A 21,481-nucleotide genomic window follows, 5' to 3' on the forward strand; every position below is an offset into this window, starting at 1 on the left:
TCTCAGAGGCACAGGCAAGCACAGGAGGGCTATGGCTGACCAAGTTTGCAGACGACTGCAAACTGGGGGCCATAATTGACTCTCCGGCTGATACAGACATCCTCCAGAAATGTCTCGCTGAGAGAAATACCTGATGTCAAAATCATGGCCTCAAGCTAAATGCCAAAAGTGCATAGTAATTCTCTTTGGAAAAAACAAAGTACCCGCGAACTACCACATATGTGGTAGTCCCCTAAATACAGAAAATGTAATAAGGGATCTGGGTACCCAAGCAGATAGTAATCTCTCCGTTGATAATCATATTGCCAAGGTGGTTAGAAAATCCTTCTATGTGGACCACCTAATCACAAAAGGGTTCGCATGTAGAACAAGAGGTTATTATGCCCCTCTACTCATCACTCATCAGCCCCATCATAGAGTACAACGTCCCATTTGGGATGTACCTTACAAGGCACCTGCAACACCTGGAAGACCACAGAAGTTCTCACCAAGAGGATTACTGGCCTCAAACAGATGCCCTATGCAGCTCGACTGAAAAAACTCCAGCTGTACTCGGTTGCATACCGCTTACTCAGAGGTGATCTCTGCCTGACATACAAGGTCATGTCCAACCCAGAATTGATGGACATGCTCTACCTAAAAAAAAAAAAAAAAAAAAAAAATCCCCCGAGAGCCACACGCTCTAGGAATGTAACCCTCACCCCAACGATAAATAGGACGTGCTGGAGGGATAGATTCCTGTCCCAGAGACTCCCCATGCTTTGGAACAGGATTCCAATCTACATTAGGCAGAGCCCCTCACTAACACTCTTCAAGAGAAACCTTGATGAGTGGATGGGAAACAGACAATTTACCCCGGGGATCACTGCAGTGGCTCTGTTGGACATAGGCAAAGGGGAACTAATGGCTCTGCTGGACAGAAGCACAGGGAACTAATCTAAGGGGGTGGCGAAAGCCAACGCATTTTGGCTAGGATTATTGATGCCCTCGGTACTTACCTATGAACCTGTGGAAATCTTCCACACAGAGAAGTTTCTTACATTGTTTTATCTTTGCAGGTGACACACGTTTAGAACAGAAAGAAGGAAAAGGGCTCAGTAGTGGGCTGTTCGTAAAGTTTGGTATCTGTCCGATATTTAACAGTTAATTGTTCAGTAAAACGTGTTCCATCTGAAAATTTAATGTAATCTACTTGTAATGACATTTAAAACGAAGCACTGCAAAAGCAATTTAGAACTGATCTGAAAACAGGTTTGTGAGTTGAAGCATTTCACTTTAATGAGCCACAGAAACTAAATTAATAGCATGAAGAGCTTTGTCATGAGAGGCACTGACATTAAAACAAATGTGATGTTCTTCATATATTTAACTGTTCATTTTGTGCAGTCTTTGTTTCTAGAGTCTTCATCTTAGAAATGATACGTGTGGGCTGATTATTTCAGCAAAAGTTACCTTAACGACTTGAGATCATTGGGTCATGTGTTTGAGGGGTGTGTTATGGCACTGTAAACATCTTTTCTCCATTAGAAGAGGCTGAACAGATGGTGTGAATGTGATGACCTTCAGTTTTAAATGAAAATTCAAACTCTGGATAATTTTCTGAAATCAATAAAAATCACAGAGTTCTAAGTGTAAGTTAAACAGAAGAACTTGAGAAAGCAACTGAATCGAACGGTGGGATAGAATTAAGGAAGTGTTGATCTCGTTATGTAAGATCATTGAGGACAGCTAGTTAGAGAAGCTTAGTCTTTCATACTTGGTATAAACTGAGGATAACGGGTGAGCAGGATGACTAGTCTTTTCTACATTTCTAGTCATGTTTACACTTTATAAATTTTTTCAACTTAGTGTAGACTTATTTTATTGATACCTAGTTTATTATTCACATGTACTTTGCCCTCATGAACCTTTCTCAGGGCCATAGTGTAATGGTAGCATGTTTATATAGAACTGTGTGTAACACTGTTATGTAGCTCAAGCCTTGCAAACAAATTTTGTCTTTAGAAACATATTGTGCAATGAATTTGTTTCTACTTTTTCCAGTGCTTAACAAAATTTAATGATTTTTAAATTGTTACCTTTGAAGTTAATCATTCATGCTGCATGTGATACCCCACCACTGGACCCGTCAATCAAGGACCCTCAATTCTTACCACTGGCACCAGTGGGGGTTGTACACTGAGAGGATTCATACATTCATAGCTTAATACTAGGCTAACTGCCCTCATGGGCCTTTTTAAGCCTAGCCAGTTACCCCATGTGAGAATCAAACCCTGCACCTTGTGCTTCTAAGGTAAGCACCTTTAACCATTACACCAATCTCCCACCCTGATGACAGGTACACGCACAGCTATAAAGTTGAGATCTCCGCTGAGTGGCCAAGACCTCCGGCATCCTTTCTGTCCAGCTAGTGCTTTGTGTCACTGCCCAAGTAGCGGACACAGTCTTTGAGGTTTGATTTACACACACACACACACACACACACACACACACACACACACACACACGCGCACACCTGGGAAGACTGGCACAGGTTTACTATGTCCCCTTTTGCCCATACTGCCACCAGCCAACTCCTTATTAGCTACTTTAAGGCTCTTAAAGGGTGTCCAGTCTTACTGTGTAATATTAATACAAATGGTAGTTGGACAAAGTGCAAGACTATTTGGAGTGGCCCATACATTGTCACCAAATAAATATGCAAGTACTCTCAAAACTTAAATGTCTCTAGATAGATCGGCAACAATGAAAGGTTTAAATATATTTAATAATAAATAATAAAAGAACACGAAATATTTAATAATAAATAATAAAAGAACACGAAAATACTATATATATTCACAGTGACATCAGTGTTAAAATATATACATTTCAACAGTTACAATAGTGCATGTACATTTCTGTTGTATTCCAGTAGGACACACTGTGCTTACAATTCAAACAGCACTTTGCAAAAAAAAAATTTCAGCACACATTTCTGAACCAGCAGGCAGCAGTTTATTGTACACATGACATATCTAATACATTTGTAAAACAAGAATCTTATATAAATCTTGTTGATATTCACAAATGACATATAATTATTTACAAAATTCCAGCTAGCTGTGCTGGCAGTATCCCCCTTTGTCACACTGTACCTGTGAAAGTGTTGTTCAAAACTGTAGCCAGACATGCTCTTCTGAGTAAATTTTTTCCCTGTGGTACACAGTTTGATTCTGTTAACCCTCATTTGCCTACTGTGTGACCTTGAGTAAGTCACTTAGTCAGACATTGCTCCCAGGCCAACCCTGAAAAGGGACTGTCGATCCATTAGGGTTACCTGGTTAACAAATGGGTGTTATTGTTATCATTATTATTACTACAGTTACTGATATAATCCATTAAACATCAGATGAAAGTTTTAAGTGATGTAATCCTTAGGAAAAAGTGATACACCACCAGAAGAGTGTAGGGGAATGTTTATCATGTAGCAGGAGGTTGTTTATAATTTGGGTTCATTTCTCAGCTGTGCTGCCTTCTGTACAGAGTTTATATGTTTTTCTTTGTCTGTTTGTTTACACCGAGAGCTTTGGTTTCCTTCTACATCCAGAAGACATGCAACTTGTGAATTGGCTGTACTCTAAAATGCTTGTGTCTGTGTGTGTTGTTCCTGATATGTTTAATGCCTTAGATCCATTGCTTGCCAGAATAAACTCTAGCGTCCTGGGTCCCAGAAGTGGATAAGGTGGATATTGAAAAAAAACTGAATAAATAATGTAATGAACAAATAAAACAAAGTAATCTTAGATATGTGGCGTATATGTCTTTAAATGCTAATGAGCTATCTGCAGTGATTTATGTGTCATGTGGTACATCAGAAGACATACAACTTGCGAATTGGCTGTACTCTAAAATGCGTCTGTGTGTGTGTCTGTGTGTGTGCGTCTGTGTGTGCGTCTGTGTGTGCGTCTGTGTGTGCGTCTGTGTGTGCGTCTGTGTGTGCGTGTCTGTGTGTGCGTGTCTGTGTGTGCGTGTCTGTGTGTGCGTGTCTGTGTGTGCGTGTCTGTGTGTGCGTGTCTGTGTGTGCGTGTCTGTGTGTGCGTGTCTGTGTGCGTGTCTGTGTGCGTGTGCGTGTCTGTGTGTGTCTGTGTGTGTGTGTGTGTGTGTGTGTGTGTGTGTGTGTCTGTCTGTGTGTGTGTGTGTCTGTCTGTGTGTGTGTGTGTCTGTCTGTGTATATATGAGCATATGAGCATGGATCCTGTTCCTGATATGTTTAATGCCTTAGATCCATTGCTTGCCAGAATAAGCTCTAGCGGCCTGGGTCCCAGAATTGGATAAGGTGGATACTGGAAAAAAAGTGAATAATGTAATGAACAAATAAAACAAAGTAATCTTAGATATGTGGCGTATATGTCTTTAAATGCTAATGAGCTATCTGCAGTGATTTGTGTGTCATGTGGTATACTGAAGTTCCTAAGAATTCACTTTGCAGTATAGACCTCACTAGGTTTAGACCACATATGCTGTATCTGTGTGCAATTTGTTAAGCCTCCTGACATGACATAGTGACAGACAGTAGACAAAATGTCCATCAAAACTGAAGAAATCTACCTGTTGAAGTGAAGAATTGTATTTTCAGTCAAGAGTCTCTGTGTTTGGAACAACAGAAGTTTAAATCTTAGTACAGCTATATCTCAGTAGCAACTACTAATGAGGAATCTGGGTTTTGAAATTTGATTTATTCCTTACTGCATGTGAATTAGGTGAAAAGTCTGAGGAAGTACAGAGAATAAAAAGAAGCCATAGAGGCATTTAACTGCATTCCTTTTCTTGATGATGAAAAGCGACAATGTAATAGCATATCTGATGTTGCAAATCTTTATTCATTCCTTACTGTTAGAACTTTGGTTCTGTCCTCGGAACTGACACAGCCGTTTCTAAGATCACGCCAGCCAAAAACTCTCAGCTAAGACCTACCCATAATGCCCCTCTCATAGTTACTGCAGATCTCGTTTGCTGTGTTCCTCGTCAGACGTGCCTAGCAATCTCTCTCAAAGCTAAGTGGAAAATTGTGATTTTTTGGTACAGTTTCTCTTCAAAAGTTCTTGTTTTTTAGTCAGTTTAGCCTTTTCTCACTATCGTCTATAACCTACTTCTATTTCCTACCTTTTACCTTTGGCAATTAAATTTCTACCATCGTTGGTACTTCCGTCTCGCCTGCTTTTGGCAGGCCTTTCTTTACTACTTGTGGTATTTTTTTGAATACCATCATTGGTATTCTCTCCCTTTTCTCCCCTTTTTTATTGTTTCCCTTAGGATATCGCTTTGTACCTGTACTATGTCAGACAAAGTTAAGTTGGGGTTTAAACAGTGTAACAAGTGTGGGCATAAGATGCCCAACTCGGACGTACACGCTTGTTGCGTCTACTGTTTGGGCGTGGACTATATTAAAACTGATTGTGACATTTGTGCTAGTTTTAGTAATCGCACACTAGCAGAACGTAAGAATAAGCTTATTTTAAAAGGTTTAATTAAAACACCTTTTTCGGAGGCTCTATCTGGGTCGGAGGTCTCACTCCCTCCAAAGACCAAAAAACATAAGGAAAAATGGAGTCACTCGGTTCCTGCATCTCCGTCAGTTATGGAACTGAGTCAGCTCCGTGCTTGTTCTGCGCCCTTGACACAGACCTCTTCGGCAGTAGGCCCTGTGTCTTCCCACTCGGTGCCATCTATGATGTTAACTCCTATTTTGGTTCCAGCCTCTGCACCACTGGCTTTGGTGCCGTCCTTGCTTCCGACATTGGCTCCCATGACTGTACCTGCTTCGGCACCATCCCCTGCCACAGTGCCAATAGCTTCTTCGGCTCCACAAATTATGACCTCTGCTCCTAAAGTCAAATATCTGCCAAGAACCAGATACTCTCCAACGTACAAGCCTTTTATGGTACATCGGTTTAGCCCTTTAATTGAAAGACTTGATTCTCTTTCAGCAGCCTACTTTAGATCCACCAAAAGCTTTTATGAACTAGACCTAGTGCAGGATGTGGACTAGCTTCTGGCAGCTAGGGAATTGCCCACTCCAGCTAGACCTTCTGCCCCTCTTGGTTCGGAATCCTTCACAGCATATTCTCCTGTTTATCCTCCTCAGGCCTCTACCCAGGCTCCGGAGATCTCGGTACCAATGTCCACCCCAGTGCATACTGTCTCTGTTCCGACTGCGTTTTTTTCCCTGTCGGCACCGACCACCCTTGCTGCATCGGCTGCAGTGGAGCTGGTACTCTTTCGGAGCAGTGCTTGGACCATCGGGACCTTGGTACCTAGTCTGGCACCTATTGTTTCGCTGGTGCTGTCTGTGTCCATGGTTCTGGCTTACAGTCCCCTCTGAGCACCTCACCTGGAGGTGGGCTCCTCAGGGTGGAGTGTGACCCCGGTTCCGAGGTTGTCCTTCTCTGTTCCGGGCTTCCATCCCTCTTGGGGCGGGCCTGCTTTCCAGGTGATGGAGAGGGTCCTTGCCTTCACAGGCTCACTGTCAGCATCAATGACATCAGCATCAGAACCCCCCCCCCCCCCCCCAGCATGCAGCTGTCCCAACTCTCTACTTCGGGATCCTGGACACGAGAGCCACAAGACCTCCCTTTGAAGAGAACCCTTTTTTCTGGAGTCCTCCTCAGAAGATCCCACTGGGGAGCCACCCCGGAAGAAATGGTGCAAGAGGAAGCACCTTGATTCTCCTGAGGAATGTATCACCGAGGACACAGATTGTGATGAGGGAGAAGGGTCCTCACGGTCTCACCCAGACAACGTCTCATTCGGAGGCGTTCTCGAAATCCTCAAGCAGTGGGGAGACTGGAAGTCCTCTAACTCTTCTTCTGAGGAATCGGTGTTCTTGCAGGCCTTCTGTGCCCAGCCATCTACTTCCTGGGTGACCCCAACTGCAGATGAGCTTGTTAAGCTGATTGTGCAGTGTTCCTGGAAGGCCCCGGACAATGTAGAACTTGAACTTGTCCCCCGGAGGCTGGATAAAATTCTATCCACACCTGAAGACCAGCCCCCCTGGTCCAAGCAGTTGACAGATGATTCCATGGTCATAGCGGCGGCCGCCAAGAGGGAACTGGCAGAAGATAGCTCCACTGTCCATCCTCCGAACAGGGAGTCCCGGACCATGGACAGACTAGGGAAGCGGACCTATGCGTCAGCGGCCTTTGCCATTCAGTCGCTGAACTATCTGGCACACTTCACTCGCTTCCAAAGAGACCTAATATCTGAAATGTCCTCCTTTTTGGCGGGGGTACTGCCTGATGAGGTGCGTGACACTTGACCCCTCACAGCTAGCTACCCTTGAATCCATCTCGAACTCCTTGATGTTTGATATCTCACACCACCAAGGGGGCAGCTTGAGCTGCCACTTCAGGCATTGTCATGAGACATAATGCTTGGATGTGGTTGTTTGATTTCACAGACCACTTTAAATCTTCCTTCGTCAACGTGCCTGTCGATGAATCTGCACCATTTGGTCTCAAAGTGTGAGACACACTAGCATGAAGTGAGAAAGACTGAAAGACCCTTGTCTGCTGTGGGCATACGCTTTTCCACCCCCCCCCACCCCCCGAGGTCCTACTCCAGGAACCAGAAGGGAGGAAAAATGTGGTTCAGAAAATCCCAAGGATTTTTTTGTGACACTCGTGATGAGCAATCCCCCCGGGGCAGAGGGGGCAACTCATCTGGAAGACTCCCCTTTCAGGGTAGAGGGGGTTCGCATAACCAGGGCGCTAGAGATTCCTTCCCCGGCAGACCCTACCAGCGCTCCTGAGCAGCGGCCTGATTGCTTTCCTCTGGAAGCAGTCAGAGGTCATTTTTCTCTGCACCTACCAGCCTGGCAACTTATTACTACCGATGTTTGGGTCCAGAGAATAATATCCAGAGGCTACCAGATACAATTCAATTTAACCCCCAGATCCGTCAAATGAATCCCCAATGTGCCACCCAATCAGAGGGAACTAGCAGCCTTAGAAATAGAAAAGCTGCTAAGAAAGAGTCATCCAACCAGTCCCACCAGACCAGAGAGGATCTGGGTTTTACTCGAGGTTCTTTTTAGTGCCAAAAAAGAAAGGGGACTGGAGACCAATCCTGGATCTCAGCCTATTGAACAAATTTATCAAACCTTAAAAATTCCGGATGGTCACAGTACAGTCCATCCTCCCCTTCCTATAGACCTCCAGGACACGTACTGCCACATAAAGATGGATCACCACTCCCTTAGGTTTCTTCACTTGCAGCTGGAAGCCAATCACTACCAGTTCAGGTCATTGTCATTTGGTCACTCGACAGCCCCCCCCCCCCGACTGTTCACTAAATGTATGCCAGTTGTAGTAGCTCATCTTCGACTACAAGGATTCCAGGTGTTTCTGTATCTAGACGATTCGCACCGACCAGGAATCTTCTAATCCCCAGCCTGTCTTACTTACACTCAAGGCCTCGCTGTCCGCTTGGGGATTACAGTCAACAAGGACAAATCTCAAATGTCCCCAACAAAGACACTAGAATTTATTGGAGCAGTCTTCGACACAGAATCCTGTCAAGCTTCTCTCCCTCCTCACATGCTTTCGAAAATAAGACACCAAATCCAAGCCCTCCTTCCACAGACCCTATATACCATCACACCTTGTACTGCAACTCTTAGACTCAAGGGTGCCATTACTCTAGTACCATTGGCGTGGCTGCACATGAGAATCCTACAGTGACTCCTCTCTGCACAATGGTCTATCTTCACTCACCCACTCGACCACATGATACATCTTACAAATCATTGCAAGGAAGAAATGCTATGGTGGATGAAGTCACAAACGAATCTTTGGTGGAGACCATTCTATCTTCCCCAGCCCACAGCCACGGTGACCACAGATGCTTCCTTGTTAGGGTTGGGAGCATTTCCAGGGAAAGACGGTCCAAGGCACCTGGTCCCTCATGGAGGCAAATTTGCACATAAATGTCCTGGAACTGAGGGCAATTCTCTTAGCGTTCCATAAATCCCTACCTTCTGGGACCATTGCAGTTCAGTCGGACAACATGTCAGTCATCTGGTATATCAAAAAGAAAGGCAGAACCAGGTCTTACCCTCTGTGTCAGGAAGCCATGAGGATTTGGCACTGGGTTTTAGCTCCCAACCTCTTTCTTATACCAGCACACATTTCCGGACGTTCGAACCTTATTGCAGAGAATCTGAGCAGGAACATCCTGATGCCTCATGAGTGGTCCCTCGATCCTGTAATAGCGGATCGGATTTTCTGCCGCTGGGGCAAGCCTTGCTGTGATCTGTTTGCTTCCCCCCTAAACAACAAATACAAAAGCTACTTTGCCCTGATCCCCCCTCAGGGGGTTCCCCCCCGAGGGATACCCTAACGCATGGTTGGCCCCAGGTCTACTGTATGCCTTTCCTCCGTTTCCTCTCATTCCAAAATTCCTCCAGAAAGCTCAAAGGTTGAGAAGCAAAGAGTAATCCTCATTGCCCCTTATTGGCCCTGTCAAGTCTGGGTCCCGTTCCTATGGCCTCATCTGATTCACAGCCCGTGGATCCTGGATCATTCCCAAGGCCCATCTCAACCTTAGGGACTGATTCATCCCAATCTCCATAGTCTCAAGCTCACAGCTTGGTTCCTCCACTTCCAGTGATTGCCAGGCTGCTTGACATCCCATCTCTTTTTTGTTTGTGAAATTCTTCTGGCTTCACCCAAACCTTCCACCAGGAAAGTTTATTCTAGTAAATGGACTAAGTTCTCTATTTGGGCCAAAGATCAGAACTTGGGTCCCTTCTCTATGCCTATTCAAAAGATCCTTCAGTACCTCACAACTCTTTTACATGCAGGAGCCTCAGCATTGACAATCACTGTATATTTAACAGCTATCGCCAATTTTCATAATGGACCCAAAAAATACTACCAAGCACACTACGAAAGGTCCTTCCACATATAAATGAAATGTAAAAACAAAATGGCTGGAAGGGCCACTTATGCAGACAGCACAAAAATACAAAAGATGCAAATGTCAGTTTGCATACACAGTACCTGTAGTCTATTGTTAGTGTCAAAGTTCGATATTTCACGCTGTTCAGCTTAAACAACCAACAATAAGCACACCTTGCTTATTGCTTTTATTATGTAGAACGGCAAGCACTTTCGACATAAGTCTTTTTCAAGCCAACAAACAGTTTTACAACAGGAAGACACATGCTTTATATTCACATTAATTGTGATGTCATTTCTTATTAAAAATCTTAAAGTCATACTCTCTCAGCAGAAGTTCATCTAAATCAACTATGTATGTGCTTTGAATGCAGTTACCATATTTAACAGCCGTGCACATATTAAATTTCTCTGCAAATTAGTCTATATACGATTTTAATACATATACTAAAAATTATTTAAAACTTTAGAAAACATTTAAAATATTTAAGAATAAAGTTGTAATAACTAGCATGCTACCTATCAAAGGTGCATGCTGTACTTCATATTCCAACAAATTTAAAGTGGATTGACTTCTGAACTATTTGCAAGACTTTCCACTCAAACAATATGTCCAAATATTCCTTTGCATAGAAATGCAACTTCCCTACGGCAATCTTATGCTGTTTAGTATGGTATAAAATTTAAAACAATTATATAATTATGATAGAGTTTCAATAAAACCTACCTTAAAAGCTAGAAAATTAAAAAGATAGTCTTATAGCCCTAAACTACTGACTATCTATAGCTGACAGATCCACTAGCACAGTGAATCACTAGCTATTTTTTTTTTCTATATAATAAAAGCAATTTATTTTAGAATCCGCCTAACGCTTGTCTTTGGAGTTGATGTTGTACAAGCATTGTTAGACGGAGGTTTATGTTTTAAACGTTATCAGGACTATTTGTGTGCAGCTTTGGTTGCACATTTGAGCTTGGAGCTGAATAGCTGGAACTGTATCTTGAAAATTTCTCTCTTATAACTTCGCTTGATAAGCAAGGTGTGCTTATTGTTGGTTGTTTAAGCTGAACAGTGTGAAATATCGAACTTTGACACTAACAATAGACTACAGGTACTGTGTGTATGCAAACTGACATTTGCATCTTTTGTATTTTTGTGCTGTCTGCATAAGTGGCCCTTCCAGCCATTTTGTTTTTAATTTTTATAATGGATTTGATAATTCTTCGATTATGTCACACCGCCTGTGCAAGACCTTTTTGAAAGGAGTATTACATGTTAAAAATCCAGTCAAGCCCCCCATAGAACCCTGGGACTTGACTTTGGTGCTTCAGTCTCTCACAGGCCCTCCTTTAGAGCCTTTTGATTCATGTGATATAAAGTTTTTGTCATGGAAGACCCTACTTCTAGTAGCACTTACTTCAGCGAGAAGAGTATCTGAGCTGCAGGCCTTGAGTGTCAAGAGACCTTACTTGAACTTCCACAGGGATAGGGTGCCCCTTCGTACTGACCCTTCTTTCTTGCCCAAGGTCATTTCTGTATTTTCCATTAACCAATCTATTGACCTGCCGGTTTTCTTCCCTCAGCATTCTAACAGAGGGGAGTACCTTTTGCATACCTTTGATGCACATCGGCAGCTTCGTTGTTATTTGGACAGGACTAAATCTTTCAGGAAAACAGATCAATTGCTTGTGGCCTTTGCAGGACCCAGATTGAGTAAACCTGTCTCCAAAGTGACTTTATCCTCCTGGCTTAGAAATGTCATTACCTTTATCTACCAACAGAATAAGCTATCCTTGCCTTCCAGAGTGAAGGCTCATTCTACCAGATCAATGGCTACTTCTGTAGATTTCCATTCCAGAGCCTCTATGGATGATATCTGTGTAGCAGCCACTTGGGGAAGACCTCATACCTTTATCTCTCATTACAAATTGGATTTAGCCTCCAGGGGACAAGCATCTTTTGGTTCTATGGTGCTCAGGAATATCCTTCCTTAGTGCCACCCAGCACTCAAGTAGCTGGGGACTTGGCCCTAACAGTAAGGAATGAATAAAGATTTACAACATCAGATAAAGAAGTTATGTCTTACCATAAAATTCCGTCTGTGTTGTAGATCTTTATTCATTCATTACTTCCCATCCTCCTTCCCCCTGCCTGGACTACTGGTGGACTTTAGGAACTCCTGATTAGGGTATTTGGTCAGACAGAGCCTCCTCCTGTTTTTCTATTACTATCTGTATTATATAGTGGTGGGAAACTCGATCTGGAGTAACCATGAGAGGGGCATTATGGGTATGTCTTAGCTGAGTTTTTGGCTGGCGCGAGCCTGGAAATGGCAGTGTCTGTTCTGAGGACAGAACCAAAGTCCTAACAGTAATGAATGAATAAAGATCTACAATACTTATTGTTAAAAAAAATATTTCTAAATTCCGATAGAATGTTGTGAAGATTAGTTACCATCTTTTTTTTTTGAGGAGCGAATATTTCTTTGATATGATTAATTTTATTTAATCTTTTAGTTTTATTAGCCAATAACTTTAAAGATTTTGGGTTATTTGAATAATTAATTAATTTATATTTTTTTGCAATTTATTTTTGTTTTATGGTTTAATATTTCAATATATTTATTATTTAGGGAGTTTATTTCCATTTGTTTATCAATAGTATCTGTGTCTACTTTTTGATTGAGCTTTAGATTATCTATTTTATGTTGTATATCACGAAGTTCTTTATCCCATAATTTCTTTTTATTATAATACCAGCTCATTTTTCCATATAGATATGCTTTTAAAGCATCCCTTATATATTTTTTGATATGTCATTTGAATTATTCAGTTGTAAAAAATTTTGAATTCCAATTATAATGAATTCTTTAAATTATTTTAACTTTGTAATATAAGCTGGTATTCTTTTGATTTGAATAGTAGAGACATTGTTGTTATCGAGATCAAAAATAATAGCATTATGGTCAGAAATAGGGCATGTTATTACTTTTGTATTACTTAGAAGATCTAATAGGTCATTGGAAACCAGAACTCTATCAATTCTAGAATATGTATTATGTCTGTGAGTATAAAAAGTATAAAATAATGAATTTGGAGTCTTAAAATGATTAATATCTTTTAAAAGAAATATTTCAATAAAATTTCTTAATTTCTTAGCTGACGATGAGATTCTTCCTTTTACCTTTATTAAAAGAATCTTTATGATCTAATATACAATTAAAGTCCCCTGCTATTATTGATTTTCCTTTTGTAAAATGCACAATTTGATCTAAATGTTGTTTAACCATGTTAGTACCTATACCTGGAATCCAATATATATTAAATGATGTATACATTTTTTTATTTAGTTCCAAAGTTATAGCACAAAACATTCCTTTATTGTCTTTATAATTATCTATCATTTTGGGTAATGGTAGTGAGTTATTCCACAAGATGGCTACTCTCTTTTTTTGAAGATGTTCAGAGCTTACTAAAACAGAATAAGATTTATTATTTAGTTTAGATAAATTCTCTGAGAGTAGGTGAGTCTCTTGTAAAAATATTAGTTGAGATTTATGAAGTTTAAGGTATCTAAATAAATTACCTCTCTTACCTGGATTATTTAAGCCATTAATATTAATGGAAATACTTATATCTGTCATTTAAGATTAAACTAAATCAGAGCATTGACCATCAGGTGTTAATATTATATTAATTTCTAGTAATTTAGTATGAGATTTCCCAGTTGGAATAAAAATAATCATCTTCAGATATATTCGAAAGAACTTACTATTCAAATTAGTGGTGAACAACAATAAAACTTTCAAACAAATAATACCGTAACTGATTAGTAAAACAATATTTACAATCCAGCCCCTTCTGGAATTTAAAACTCCCAATCTAGGTAACATAGTATCACCTAAATTAACCCTTAATCTAGTAGCAACATTAAACCAGCTACTGTCTAAAAAATAAAGTTATCTTCAGGTAAAAATACCAAACTGTAACAATACTACTATTAATATGTGAAATGTTGCTAACGCAATAAGCAGGTGTAAAAAAGCATTTGTGAATTTAATCTAACTATGAATCATAAACAACCCGGATAGATTATCATGTTCTATACATTTCCTGAGTATTAGCAACATATCAGCGTCTTGTAGTAATTAAACATTTTTACATTAATTCATGTGAACACTTTATACTAACAGGATAAAACAAGAAATGGATACGAAAAAGCATGGCATTCAGCAGTTAAACATGTTAGGAAAATTATAAAATCCCTGTTGCTGATATTATTTATAGTCATTTGATGAATCTGAAAAACTTCTACCAAAAAAAAATCAAGATCAAATATGTGAAACATCTAAATGAAACAATTGGAGCGACATAATCTTAGTTCACAGTCTAATGGTTAACCTCCATACTTTTATATATATTCCTAAGCCATGCTGTATATAAAATAAAGTCAAAATAATATTATTTTGATCATCTTGTGTCCAGAGTGGCAAGGAAGGCCTTTCACATTACACATCTCGTAAGTAATAGCATTGCTTCTGAAGTGAAAAAAGTTATAACCCCCCCTATACTCATCTCTCGTCATGCCAATAATAGAGTGCAATGCTCACATGGATATGTACCTTACCAGACATCTGCAGCAAATGAGGAGACCACTAAGATCTCTCAATATGAAAATTCAGGTACATGGCATACATGAACAAACTGAAATTACTGTCACAGTACTCTTTGTGCTATAAACTTTTTAGAGGCGGCCTGTGCCTTACCTACAGAGCAATCTCTGATCCTGCCTTAATAAAAATGCTTCATATCTATAAGTCACAAGGGACAAAATTCACTCACTTTAGGGACCCCAACTCAGCCTGCGTACTCAACACAATTTCCCAGAGAGACATTTATGTCTCGTGAATGTCGCCATTCCTCAGGGAGAAATTCTCAATTGAAGTCAAAAAGAACTTCTCAATGAATCTATATATGCATAACTTTAGACAATTGGATGAGAAACAGCAAATTTATCCTGGGAGTTTCACATGTTTCTTGTTAGATAGGAGCAGTCAATATTAATCTCTTTCTGCATGAAAATATAGTCTGTATCTCTATTATTTAATAAGAAATAAGTGTGAAACATGACCAGACTTATAAGGACCCCAGGGCTATTAGCTTTGTAACCTCCTATGATCCTATGTAAATCTATGATTGGTCAGTAGAGGAGAAAAGAACAAACTATGTTCACTAAAAGCTGCTTTGGGTGTCATTTCTTTGCAATGTCAGAACTACCAAAAAGGTATCTAAAAGAGCTGTTTTTCCTTTTTCTTGTGATATATTAAACTTCTAATTTAATTATGTGGCATTAATGAAAATCCGTAAAGTTAGTTGGGAAACAGTATGAACTGCACTTGCAGAAGACTGTAGATTTCAGGTAAATACGTGTGGTTAAAGAGAATGTAGGATCACTTAGTGTTTTTTTTTTTTTCTTCAGTACATAACATCAGAGATAAAGCACTGAAGTAAGACCTGCTAACAGATGCACAAGTCATTCAACTCATTTAAAATGCTTTGAGTTAATACATAAGAAACACAAAAATGCATGCCAAAATGATATGTAATAGTCTATTAGCAGTGTAGTAAGAAAACTACCATTTAATTGTATCGAAATGTTTCTTAATATGTGATGAGAATTATTAAAGAGTTAAATGATTAGAAAAAGGAAACAATTTACAGCCTAAACAAGCAGTGATTGTACTTCATTTCCTGTTCCAACAGTAAATGGAGGGGAACTAGGTTTATTTGTTTGTGGAATGACAAGTTAACTAACTGTACACCAAAAAGTTAATTAGTGGAAAGTTAAAGGTCACACAAATTGTGAAAATGTGTTTTTGCTGTATACTTTTTTTCTCCGTGATTCTCAGCCATCATCCTTCCTTCTACTATCCCCTGCACAGATATGGCATCTTACCAGCAGAGCTGTCATTCAAGGATTCATGGCATTATTTTGTGCCCTCTACTAGCGACCAATCAACAATAGCATTTCTGTTAAGGCCCTATCCTCCTTTCCTGATGGCTGACACAAGCATCTCACAGTTAGGGACATTCTACACCCTTCAAATGAAAATGGATATTCTTTTATGTAAGTTAGAAAGAGCTATCATCACCAGCTAGGGATAATATGAGCACATTCTTCATCCTGTCCTTTCCAGTGTCAAGCAAGCCATCATTTGTACGGTGGTAACCAACTAACTGACACCACCATTCTTCACATCCCCAGGATAAATGAGCCCATACCAACCAAATTACTTCTACATCCCTTACCCGGGTCTTCTTGTGTCTGAGCTGCTAATCAAACTGAGGCCAACTAAGTCATATTTATGCATTTTACTGTTATTGCAAGCATACAGGATCCTAAATATCAAAAACATGTTTTTGAAAACATCTAAATATTATTTATTAAATTCTTAAAGATGATTCATGAATTATATTCACTATGTCTTTTTGTAAATGACATAAACAGAATATACGTAGTGGCAAAGAGAATGACAGGAACAGAAAGTATTCAAAAAATGAAGTATCTTGTTACTGTCTCGAATTAGGGAATCGGCTGTTTCACCCATCTCTTGCCAGCATCTCAAAGTTCCAAGTCTGTGTGAATAGACACTCCAAGGTCAAATGTCAAAGCTGGACGTTTATTTATGTGAGCGAGCTTCTCATTATCTGGCAGGGTTGTTCGTAACACAACTGAACCTCTCGAGCTCAATTCAGATGACTATTTTTTGTATGTGAAGTGGGAAACAACAGTAACGCTTTTCAAAGGATTTTCTCTTTCATTTTTTTAAAAACAATTGCTACTCGAGAGCTTAACACCACGAGCAAGCCATTCAGCTGAAAATAGTCAAAGCACACAACTATCGCCAACAGAACCGACCACCACATTAATCACCATCCCATCTTTTCCCAACTACATTAAAACAATAAATGCAAAGAAATCCTAGCTAGCAACCGGCTGTCCTTACCAAGCATAAACACAAGAAATCAATACCAACATACTCCCGAAACACTACCTTTCACGACACGTTATCTATCGAACCCAAAGAACACTTCACTATCCGCATACGGGCAGGCAACCAACACATTAACCAGAGAAGCAACCAGCACCCGACTGACATACAAACAAGTCCAAAAAAGTGCATAACCATTCCCAAACTAACAACAAATCGCCAGCAAAAAAAGAAAATAAAACACATACAGCCATTCTCCACAATGCCAACTTACCCCTTTTCAACGCACATCAAGCATCGGAGCATACCTAACCAGCACTACACAGCATCCACAAAGTAGTATGGCTTCAAAGAAAGATAACACCCACAGAGGCAACCCCTCTATAGACATCTGACAGAATAATATGACCAAATCATCAGAACAAACAAAACACTAGATGTATACTATAGACTGTTAGTACAAAACCAATAAGCCAAATGAAATATGTTACATTACCAGGACCATTTTTATGAGCAAGATATCATTAAAAGGCATAGAGAAAATAACAAAACAACACGTTACAATAAACAAAATTAAATAGCTCACCTGTAAATCCAGATTAATTTCCTCGATTTATAGGGTCTTTGTAACTAGGAACTTGTATTCAAAAACATTATCATTCAAAGTTAAGTATCACAAAACCAAAAAGTTTAAATGACCTTGTCATTTCTTTAGCTTCTTTTTAGAATCAAATGTTTTCCAAGTGTTGCTCTCAGCGTTTCTTTTGAGACTAGTGGAAGCCCATTCCATATCTTCAATTCTTTCTATTATTTTATTGTTTTTAGTAAATAAAATTGCAGTATCCAAGTCTTCAAAGGTTTTTTGACCATCTTGAAAAAAAGATTTTTAGTTTTGCTGGAAATAAAAGGCTAGCTTTAATTTGATGTTTCTTAAGTTCTTTGAGTAAAGGTAAAATTTATTTTCTTTTAGGGATTACAGCTGGGGAATAATCATTATCAAATCTAATGATTGTCTTTTATTTTGATTGGTGATTTTGCCCATGCTGTTTTTAATACCAGTTCTTTGTCATGTGAAGAAAGAAATTTCACAATTACAGATCTAGTAAAATTGGACTTGTTATTTTTAGACATTGCCAAGGATCTATGCGCCCTTTCGACACCATATGAGAAAGCCTCTGGTAATTCCAAAATTTGAGGCAACCAAGAAGATAGAAATTTCACCATATCTGATCCTTCAATACCTTCGGGTAAGCCAAATATTCTTATATTACTTCTTCGAGATCTATTCTCCAGATCATCTACTTTTATTTGAAGAAAAGTATTTTGTTTCAATAGAAATTCAACATTATGCTCATTCTCCTTTGTTCTGGTATCAATGTCATTCATAGCAGTTTCTATACCTGATATCTGTTTCTTCTGTTGAGTGAGGTCTTCATGTATGATATCCATTTGCTGCATACATTTCTCCTTAAAATTATCTATTTTCATATCCATTTTGTCTAGTTTTGAAGAGAGTTCTTGTATATTAGATATTAATGATTGAAGTTCTTTTTTAAATGAAGATTCTTGTTGAGAAGATTTGTTATGGCTCATGTTGTTCTGTTACTGACGATTACTTGTAGATTTTTTGACAGGAACATTTAATATTTAAGCAACATTTAAAAAAAAATTATCCTAATATATTGTTTAAAAAAATTGTTTAGGATAAAAAATCCAGTTTTAGGATAAATAGGAATTAAAATTCCTGTCAGGAATGAATTTGAAAGACCAAGCTAGTAAAAAATGCTGCTACCTTGTGGACATCTTGGCCGCGCCCCCCAAAAATAGTTTTTCATCTGTTGTTCACAGATTTTCTGTTGTAAACTGAACAGTCACTTTCTCTGTTCAAATTTTTTATATTGTCAGACCTAGACTGATTCTATGAATATTGCTGCACCTTTTTTTTTTTTTCAACTGTAACTATAAATTTATCCAACAAGGCAAAGCTTTCAAATGTCAACTGCAAAAACTCCCATTATCAAAATGAATCTGTGAGCATACAGAGGTTGTACAGTTTTGTCTCAGAGTATCTCCATTTTATTAGCAGTGTTTAGTTTAATTCCCACTATAACATGTTTTCTGCTTTCTGTAACCTACCATATTCTGTCTTTCTGCAGTAACAACAGGATACATTTGTTTTTCCTCATTATTGCTCCCTTTTCCATGTGTGCATTGTATAAATCACTGCAACCATCAGATAGAATATCCACAGAACCTGTCACAGTGTTAGCCAGCATTCCTTGTTACTAATAGTGATTCTCTCTGCACACCATTCTTCATGGCTACTTTTTCATCTACCAGCAATCACATCTCAGCTTTTTCAGTCGCCAACCATGGATTTGAGTCACTAAGTTTGTTTTCCGTAATAATCCTCTCTAAAATGATCAAACTAAAGTTTCAGGTTATGTATCCTGATCATAATCCAGTTTTGTACCATCTGCTGCATGCTCTGGAACAGCTGTCATCTTGGTGTCTCTATCACCAGCTGGGTGCCCTCTAGCACCATCTGGAGGAAGAGTATGGGAAATTCCCCTGTGTCTTGGCCAGATTTCCCCTAGCCAGTATACATACAACTTTGGGTCTCCTGTGACGTTAGGTCATTGGCCTAGTGGGCTTAACCCAGGCAACAAAGCTTAACTACACTAATACTTTTATTTTACTTCGTTTTATCTACCCATTATCTGTTTATTCCCTTTAGCTTTCCCAGGTCTGTTTAATTTTCCATCTTTCACTGATATAAAAGTTACATCACCACTCTTTGCATTCCCATTTTGCTTTAACTTTAACATATGTAAAGTAAATAACCAACCTGTATTATACCGCCTTCTGGAAGTGTCACTGCAGCAGCAAATCATAGCATTTGGATATGTCCATCATGTTTGTATCCTTTCCTGACCAGATATTGGAAAATCAAGAACATCTTCCCCATAAGGAAATTGATGCAGGTCTCACACAAGTTGTGTACTGCCATACGTTGGAATTAGTCATCCATACAAGGCCAGCTCTGTTGGTATAGAGAGATTAAACCCCAGTTGTGACCCTCGTTTGTTTAGCAGCTTGGACATCTGTTGGAACTGATGTGGGGAGTATGGGCCTGTCTATCCTTAGAAGAAGTAGGGGGTGGACTAGGGCCATCCTGTCATTCGGAGGAGGGATGGCAACTTTGGGGGCAGGTGTATGGCCACCAAACTATGCATACAGTAACTTTCACTGTTACACACATGTTTGCAGTCGCCTGAGGAAAATCATAGTGGGTCACATGTCCGTAGTGCAGGGAAGGACAGTAGGGCTTACAACATGCATCCTTATTGCTGGGATGCCAGTAAATCACATTAACCCCTTGGCTGTCTGGATGGTGGCCTCTACAGCTGTCTCCACTGTGCTGGGGATAACCAATATGGAAATGAATGGGGGGAGCTTGATGTCTGTCAAGCACTGGGGTAAAATAGTTTATGGATAAAAAAAGGCTACCTTATACTTCCTTGTTGGTGCGCATTCTCTTTATTTCATATCTCCCATTTGTTCCAGAAGTTTTTTTAACTCCATAGCGGGTTTCCTTTGCAGCTTTATTAAAATAATTAAAGCTTTTGCATAGACAAATTAAATCAGTAGTCAGCCATGTTATCTACTATCTCACAACTCAAATAATAATTGCTAGGAAATCACATCTACTATTTTTAAAGTTCTAGCCATCAGAATAGTTTTTTTAAAGAGGTGTGCTTATTTAATCCAGATTTGATTGTAGATTCAAGTGTTACTGTCCAGTAGAATTCCTTTATGTACAATAGCTGGCGGATATCCCTGATTTTCTTAACTAATATAATATAATCTAACAATTGAAACACACAGCTTTTAAAATTCTTGCAATTTAATGAGCATTTACAAAGTACATTATTAGTATGGTGATAGTATAAAGATGCTACTAAATTATGCTAAGACTCCTGATAGTTTTTCCTACATGAAATTAATCACAGTTTTGGGTGTTTACCTAAGTATGCAACACTGATTTGGAACAGAAACATTTCTTTCTTAGAGGATGCTGGAATTTATTAGAGAAAACTGGCAAAAGAACCAAGGTTGTTGTTGTTGTGTCTTTTGGCTTTTCCCGGTTAGGGGTCACCACAGCGGAACTCTGGTCCGCTAATGATTGGCAGTAGATTTTTACATGCCGAGTTGCCGGCCCTGACACACAACCTTCAGCGAAGGTACGCCCATTCACGCATGTCTCCACACAGAAGATGCTCTAGCTGAAATCGAACAAGACAACGTATTACTGTGAGGCGACAACACTACCGCAGCATCACCACCGCAGTGCAGAAGAACCAAGGTATTGGGAGCAAATGATTAGAGTGGGAAAGATAATAGAATGGGAAGAGGTCAAGAATTTATTCGGACTGCAGGCTAGAGATTGCCTTCCGTACCAAGGATTGATGTCAGAGTATAGGCAAAAAGAAAGAAATAAGGGGATCCTAAGCAAAAGACCAGCACTGTTTTTAGTAGAATCTAGAACGG

At 39.5% G+C, this 21,481-nt stretch overlaps 1 protein-coding gene across 3 annotated transcripts in view; it reads left to right on the forward strand.

Annotated features, from left to right (window-relative positions):
• ZNF277 (zinc finger protein 277) overlaps window positions 1-21,481 on the forward strand; it is a 708,300-nt gene that overhangs the window by 89,603 nt on the left and 597,216 nt on the right. The window contains exon 2 of one of the 3 annotated variants that reach the window (XM_044088677.1): window positions 18,058-18,177. The exons of the other annotated variants lie outside the window; for them this stretch is intronic. The gene's annotated coding sequence lies outside the window, so the exon portion shown is untranslated. The remainder of the gene's footprint in view (window positions 1-18,057; window positions 18,178-21,481) is intronic. 3 annotated transcript variants of the gene reach the window in all.

This window comes from Protopterus annectens, chromosome 11.part0 (assembly GCF_019279795.1).
Source record: "Protopterus annectens isolate FY-2018-M chromosome 11.part0, PAN1.0, whole genome shotgun sequence".
Classification (NCBI taxonomy): Eukaryota; Metazoa; Chordata; order Ceratodontiformes; family Protopteridae; genus Protopterus; species Protopterus annectens.